Consider the following 8,163-nt stretch of genomic DNA (forward strand, 5'->3'; position numbering starts at 1 on the left):
CAAGACTTACCAACACAAAGGGCTGTAGCTGTCTAGGACACTGGGGAGAAAGAAACTGTGGAACACCTAATTGTAGAATGTAGCAACTATGAGAGGTAGAGAGGGGAGTTAGTACCAGAAGTGATGGTGATGAGCCGATGAAAAGCGATACAGGTCAAAAGAAGAAGAAGAAGAAGGTTTGTCTTGGCTCAGAATGCCAAGTCGTATAAAATTTCCTCCAAGATATAAATACATAATGAACAAGTAAAGCCTGTGTTCGTGATTTATTAATTGCTTTAGTGTATCATGTGCCTAAACCGAAGATTCATAATTTCATTTACCATAATACCGCTAGTGAGTCAAAGATTATTGAAGAAAAATGTTCTTAGTATTCATAACTTTGTTTTGAATTACATTGGAATAAGCAAAACATTTTTTTTATAGTAGACCCACTTTTCTGTACCAAATTATGCTTTCCAGATAATCTGGCATTTTTTTTGGACCCACACACATTGCCTTAAGGCCTCTAGCTCCGCCCAGTTTCCGGCCGCCGGACAGGCCGCATCGTATAGTGTGTGTCCGCCTTTAGATTTTGCCATACAAGTCCGAGGTAGATAGTTTTTATCAATAGCTCAAGAGCAATAAGCAAAGGAAAACAAATAAAGCTATTCAAGGCGCAGCACAAGAGTTAAATTTTACCATACAAGTCCGAGGTAGATAGTTTTTATTAATAATTCAAGGGCAATAAGCAAAGAAAAATGAAAACAAACAGCTAGTCAAGGCGCTGCTCCTGCCAAAGCAAAGAGGAGTGGCCATTAGAGAGGTCAGCTTCGGATGGAGGTTTGAATGTTTGAGATTAGAGCAGCGATAAGCGACGTGTTGGGCCGAAGTGTCAACAAGGTACCGGGTTGGCGTGGGTCTCGTTGCTGGCTGTTGGGAGCTCTGCAGTTGAAGATCGGGGAGAAGGTCACATATATAGCCGGTCTTTGTATGCGCCGGTCTCCTCTTCCTCCTCCCCTTCGATATCCTATTCCTCCCTACTGTTTGTTTTTTCTTTTTTTGGTTGTCTTCGTGTTCGTATTTTTTTTTGGTGGGGGTTATTCGTAGTTTCCCCTTTCATCCTATACAAAGCTCGTCTATTATATGTTTCAAGTTCCCCATTTTTTTATCTTATGTTTTTTTTTACAGCAAAGGAGACAGTTCAAGGGCATAAAAAAAAAACAATAATGAAAAAAAAAAAAGCCCGCTACTTGCTGCTCCTAAAAAGTTTCATTTCGCTTTTTTTGTTTACTTTCCTGTCTACTTTCTCTTTGTGTGTGGTTGTTCATCGGTGTTTTTTCTTCCATAAAGCTCGCGTGTTAAATCTTTCATCCCCATAGTTTTTTTTAGTTTATTTCCTCCTTTGTTTACTTTAGTGTGTGTTTCATTTGGTGTTTCTTTTATTCCTCTTCGTGGTTGCTCACTTTTTTTTTTTTTGCCCATGCGTTTTCCTGTGTGGTTATTCAGTGTTGCTCTCTCCTCTTCCACAAAACTCTAATGTCTTTCACTCCCTCCTTGTCTCTGTGGGGTGTCGCGGAGGAAGTTGTGTCAGTTAAGTTCAGTTGTCGGTCGGGAGTTTTGCCTTTGTAACGGCACTCCCTGATGTGTCCTTACTGTCTGGGTCTGTTATGTTCCTCTTTTTCTTTTATTCTTTTTCTCTTATTGTCCAAAACTTCTTTACTGTTGCTTTTGTTTCTTCGGTGTGGTCATTTTCAAATAAAAATTCTCCAATAGTGTCGTTCTCTTCTACGTATGGTTGTTGCAGCCTTTCACATTTCTTCCTTTCCTCTGCGCTGTATAGTTAGTTCTCATGGTCTTGGTCTTGGCTGGTAGTTCCTCTCTTCATTATCTACAACGGAGTGACCTCTACCTCGGAACTCTCGCACAACAGCTGAAGAGAAGGAGGGATTAACAGGCGCTGCTTCTCTCTCTCTTGGGAAGGGGAACTGCTGGGGTACGATTGTGGGTGCGTGGTCAACGGCGGGGTGTCTTGTTGAGGTAGCTGCTGGTTGGGTATTATGTAACGGGTTGAGGTTGGTTTGCAATGAGGTAAGAGTGGAAGTATTAGGTCAGTCCTCCTTCCCGAGAGAGAGAGAGAGAGAGAGAGAGAGAGAGAGAGAGAGAGAGAGAGAGAGAGAGAGAGAGAGATTATTGAATAACACTTACAATGTCTTTTAGTAATGGGTTGGGTTTTGCATTGCACCACGTTTTCACACACACACACACACACACACACACACACACACACACACACACACACACACACACACACACACACACACACACACACACACGCAATGATGAATGGAATGCTTTATCTAACGAAATCATCATCTTCGCTGAACGGCACAAGTCATTTGGTAGTGAGCCATGGTTGAGCCGGCGAAGATGATCGGATAGGGGCAGAAATTCAATCCTTCATATTCCTCTCTCTCTCTCTCTCTCTCTCTCTCTCTCTCTCTCTCTCTCTCTCTCTCTCTCTCTCTCTCTCTCTGTGTGGCACTTCCTTTATACTACCCAAATTCCTTATGCAGTAGCTTACCAGCATCTTCATTCTGTCATCTCTTGCTGGTAAACCCTGGAGCAGCCCATCGTCTGTATTTGTTCCTGCCTAAGACTTAACCTCTCAGTTTTTCAAGAGAGGATTATCAATATCAAGGCACCTCTCCATATGACTCTGGCCTCTTTATTTCGGATTCTTTCTCTGAACACTGCGGGCTTTTTTGTGCGCCCTTGAGCTGCCTCCTTTCCTGTAAAAAAAAAAAAAAAGACATTGGCCAATTGGAAGCCTGTGGTGGGCTTGACAGTTCCCTCTGGTCGGCACATGTCACCCCCTTCGCATCTAAGACGGAAGGGTGATTGAGTCAAAGTCCACCCTTCGAGGAACTGCATTCTATCATTGACAAGTTAGAAGCCTCATTAGCGCCAGTCTTTGCTGATCGGCACGTCTTCTCGTCATGGATTGGACAGCTATACGGACATGAAGATTGGGTCAGAAAGTCAACCCATGGAAGGCCTTTCTTTTTGTAGTACTTTCTTCAGCACCATTGGCGAACTCGAAGCCTCATTTGTGTCAGTGTTTGTTATTGGGCACGTCGTTGGGTCATTATTAACCATAGACTGGGCAGCGAAGTAGACGAGTTGGGGCACGAAGTCAATCCATCGGTGTACTTTCTTTCTGTAGCACTTTCTTCAGCACCATTAGCGACCTGAAAGCCTCACTAGTGCCAGTCTGCTAATAGGCACGTCTTTGGGTCATTAGCCTTGGACTGGATAGCTAAGAAGACAAGGAGAGTGGCTCGAAACACTTTCTGTAGCACTTTCTGTAGCACTTTCTTCAGCACCATTGACTAGTTATAAGCCTCATTAGTGTCAGTCTTCGCGTCGTCAGGTCATTAGCCATGGGCCGGGCAGCTAAGAGGACCCGGCGATTGGACTGGACAGGGGCACGTAGGTAGTCGGGTCCTGGCTGGGTCCGCGGGCCTATTAGCGACGCCGTAATATTCCATGACGTCAATGGCCAAGGGCGCCGCGCGCCCATTGGCTGCCCCGACCCCTGTGACGCCGGCGGGGCCACTCACCCAGCTCGTCAGGCAGGCTCTCTCTCTCTCTCTCTCTCTGTGTGTGTGTGTGTGTGTGTCCCTACCTTTCTTTCTTTCTTTTTCTTTCTTTCTTTCTTTCTTTCTTTCTTTCTTTCTTTCTTTCTTTCTTTCTTTCTCTCTCTCTCTCTCTCTCTCTCTCTCTCTCTCTCTCTTCTTACCCCGTTCCCTCCTTTTGCCCACCTCTTCACGGGTCCTCTCTCGCCTTCCCTGTGATCGGCATGATGGTCTTGTGGGCTCCGTTGGGCTTACTGGTACTCTGGCATGCCCGGCGAGCCAATCCAGAGGGCCGCAGGGGGTGATGAGGCTCGTTGGCTGGCTGGAGGCGCTCAAGTCATAAGGGGAAGGGGCGAGAGAGTGAGTCAGGGAGGGAGAGAGAGAAGAGGGTGAGAGAGAGGGTTTGAGTGTGGTGTGCGTGAAGCGAGTGGCACTGTATGAAGAGAGAGAGAGAGAGAGAGAGAGAGAGAGAGAGAGAGAGAGAGAGAGAGAGAGAGAGAGAGAGATCCCTTTATGGCTATGGAACCCGAAAGAGAGAGAGAAAGAGATTTGGACAAGTTGATAATATGTGGTCCAACTCGTCTCCTCGGTCAGTATGTTGATGAGCTTCGTTCTGTGTTGCCTTGGGAGGAGAAATAGGAGAATGTGGAGTGAATCGGTGTCATTAGCTTTTAAAATTCAGGAGTTTGACGTAAGCGGTGCAAAAAACAGATGTGGACGTGTGTGTTTCAGTGTGTGTGTGTGTGTGTGTGTGTGTGTGTGTTTGGTTCGTGGCTGTGAGGTAAATAAGTACTGTTAATCGTGTTATTAGTATTATCAGTTTTCATATTTTTGGGTCTACTGAGTGCTATATCTCCTCCTCCTCCTCCTCCTCCTCTAAATTCTAACCCCTCCTCTTCTTTGTTCAAACTTTGGTGCTTTCTTCTTCTTCTTCTTCTTCTTCTTCTTCTTCGTCTTCTTCTTCTTCTTTTTCATTTTGTTCTTATTTGTGTGTTCGTCCTCCACCCCATCCTCCTCTGTTTCCTTTTCCTCTTTTTCTTCTTTCTATTCTTTCCTCCTCCTCCTCCTCCTCCTCCTCCTCCACAGCCACAGGAGGAAGGACTAACACAACAGTAGCAACACTCTACATAGCCTTTCCTGAACCATCCACAACCTGATCCACAAAGACTCTGTGCTTACCCTATTCTGCTCCTCCTCCTCCTCTTCCTCCTCTTCCTCCCTTATCTTATATGGAGAACAGCAGCAGTGGGGAGAAAGAGACAGAGAAACTCGTATACTCTCCCCCTCCTCCTCCTCCTCTTCCTCCTCCTCCTCCTCCTCCTCCTCCTCCTCTAAGCACTGCATCTATCCGCTTCTGTTTGGTTTTATTGGTGTTTTATTTTCCTGTTTTCCTTTTCCTTTTTCTGTTTTCCTGTCCTCCGTTTTTTTTTCTTCGGTTTTCTTAATGTTTTGTATTTAAGAACTAGGCCTACATTTTTTTTTATACTGGTCTTACTTGAAGTGGTGGTTGTGGTGGTGGTGATGGTAGTGGTAGATATTATAGCGGTGGTGGTGGTGGTAGTGGTAGTGGTAGGGATTATAGCGGTGGTGGTGGTGGTAGAGATTATAGCGGTGGTGGTGGTGGTGGTAGTGGTGGTGATGATGGTAGTGGTGGTGGTGGTAGTGGTGGTGATGGTGGTAGTGGTGGTGGTGGTGGTCGTATTGATAGTGATGGTTGTGGTGGTGATGATGGTAATGTTGGTGGTGGTGGTGATGGTGATGGTGGTGGTTGTGGTGGTGATGATGGTAATGTTGGTGGTGGTGATGGTGATGGTGGTTGTGGTAGTGGTGATTATGGTGGTGGTGGTTGTGATGATAACGGTGGTGGTGATGATTATGGTGGTGGTAGAGGTGGTCTTGGTGGTGGTGGTAGTGTTGGTCTTGGTGGTGGTGGAAGTCGTGGTGGTGATGATGAGTATGGTGGTGGTAGAGGTGGTAGTGTTGGTTTTGGCGGTGGTGGTGGTGATTATGGTGGTGGTGGTGGTGGTCTCAGTGGACCCAGCAGGAAGCAGTAAGGAGGCCACTCAATAGCTCCATTATCAAAGCTTTGCCAGTTTATTTTGGTCATTACGCACTGGCCACCCTCCTCCTCCTCCTCCTCCTCCTCCTCTTTTTCTTCTTCATTTTCTGTTCTTTTTCTTTTTTCTTCTTCCTTCTGTTTTTTTTGTTCTTTTCCTCCTATTTTTTTTATTTCCTTCTGCTCGTTTTCCTCTGCCTCCTCCTCCTCCTCCTCCTCCTCTTTTTCTTCTTCATTTTCTGTTCTTTTCTTTTTCTTTTTTCTTCCTTCTGTTTTTTTTTGTTCTTTTCCTCCTATTTTATTTTTATTTCCTTCTGCTCGTTCTCCTCTGCCTCCTCCTCCTCCTCCTCCTCCTCCTCCTCCTCCTCCTCCTCTTTTTCTTCTTCATTTTCTGTTCTTTTCTTTTTCTTTTTTCTTCCTTCTGTTTTTTTTTTGTTCTTTTCCTCCTATTTTATTTTTATTTCCTTCTCCTCCTCCTCCTCCTCTTTTTCTTCTTCATTTTCTGTTCTTTTCTTTTTCTTTTTTCTTCCTTCTGTTTTTTTTTGTTCTTTTCCTCCTATTTTATTTTTATTTCCTTCTCGTTCTCCTCTTCCTCCTTCTCCTCCTCCTCCTCCTCCTCCTCCTCCTCCTCCTCTTTTTCTTCTTCATTTTCTGTTCTTTTTCTTTTTTCTTCTTCCTTCTGTTTTTTTTTGTTCTTTTCCTCCTATTTTATTTTTATTTCCTTCTGCTCGTTCTCCTCTGCCTCCTCCTCCTCCTCCTCCTCCTCTTTTTTTATTTTCTTTATCCCGATCTTGTTTATTTTTAATCTCCTCCTGATCGTTTACCTCCTCCTCCTCCTCCTCCTCCTCCTCCTCCTCCTCCTCCTCCTCCTCATCATCATCATCTTCCTCTTTTTATTCCCCGATTCTGCCTATTTTGTTGTCGTTGTTGTTGTTGTTGTTGTTGTCTCGTCACCAACGTGTGTGTGGAGGTAATGAGAGAAGATCTGGAGAGAGAGAGAGAGAGAGAGAGAGAGAGAGAGAGAGAGAGAGAGAGAGAGAGAGAGAGAGAGAGAGAGAGAGAGAGACGTTCCATTTCACTTTTATTGTACTACCTGTGTTAATTATTTCTTTTCTCCTTTTCAAAATGTTAATGCTAATGTTATCTGTATTCTTTCTTTCTATCAATCGTTTAAAACTTGTACACTAATGTTTCTTGGTCCGCTTCTCTTTTCTGTTATTTTTCTCTATTTTTCATTTCAAGACGTGTTTATATAGCTACTAATATTTTCACTACTTGCCTAATTTTTACATTCAGTTATAGAAAGATGATAGGCATAGCGTGAGGTCTCTTTTTCTCTTCTGTTCATCTTCTTCAAAAGAAATGATAAAATAGAGTTGTTTGCCCTTCACTTGTTTTTAGCCACACTCGTTTCTAGGGAGGTATCGGCGGCTGCGGTGAAGGGGGTGGGGGGGATAAGGAGGCGATGAAGGAAGGGGGCAAGGGAAGGGAGATGAAGGGGGCGGAGTCTGCAGGCGGCGGCGTCTTTGTTGTCCTCCTGAGGTGACTGCCGATGAGGGTGTGTGGGCGCAGCTGCCACGCACGTCCAAGAGTGTCCTTGCTTGGTAGGCTGTCTCGCCATCCTCCTGTGCCTATCACGTGGTGCGATCAGTTCAGGACGAAACCGGAAAGGAGTTACTACGGTCTATTTCTGTTCGCTCATCTGCCTCTTATGTGTTGCGGTTAGGCCTGTTTGTTGACATCTAGAAAGGTTACCGATTCCTGTCATTGTCAGTTCACTCTTTTGCCTCTTATGTGGTGCGATCAGTTGAGGACATAACCGTCTATTTCTGTCTATTTCTGTTCGCTCATCTGCCTCTTATGTGTTGCGGTTAGGCCTGTCTGTACACATCTAGAAAGGTTACCGATTCCTGTCATTGTCAGTTCACTCTTTTGCCTCTTATGTGGTGCGATCAGTTGAGGACATAACCGTCTATTTCTGTCTATTTCTGTTCGCTCATCTGCCTCTTATGTGTTGCGGTTAGGCCTGTCTGTACACATCTAGAAAGGTTACCGAATTCTGTTATTATCTGCTCACTCTTTTGCCTCTTATCCTGTGGTGCGATCAGTTGAGGACGTAACCGTCTATTTCTGTCTATTTGAATTCTGTTATTATCTGCTCACTCTTTTGCCTCTTATCCTGTGGTGCGATCAGTTGAGGACGTAACCGGAAAGGCATCGCCACTGTCCGTCGTTTTTATTCATTCTGCTTCTTATCACGTGTACAACTAGCCAGGTTATTTCTGTCCGTCTTTATCTATTCACTCCACTGCCTCTTATGTTTTGCCAGTAGTGCAGGACGCAATTAGAAAGGCGGCACCACTGTCTATTTCTGTTCGCTCCTCTCCTTATCACGTGTACAGCTAGAAAGGTCACTGCTGCATGTCCGTCTTTATCTATTCATTTTACTTCTTTATTTCTTATCACGTGATGCGGTCAGGGGCTAGTCAGGAC

The sequence above is a fragment of the Eriocheir sinensis genome, chromosome 8, assembly GCF_024679095.1.
Source record: "Eriocheir sinensis breed Jianghai 21 chromosome 8, ASM2467909v1, whole genome shotgun sequence".
Taxonomy (NCBI): Eukaryota; Metazoa; Arthropoda; class Malacostraca; order Decapoda; family Varunidae; genus Eriocheir; species Eriocheir sinensis.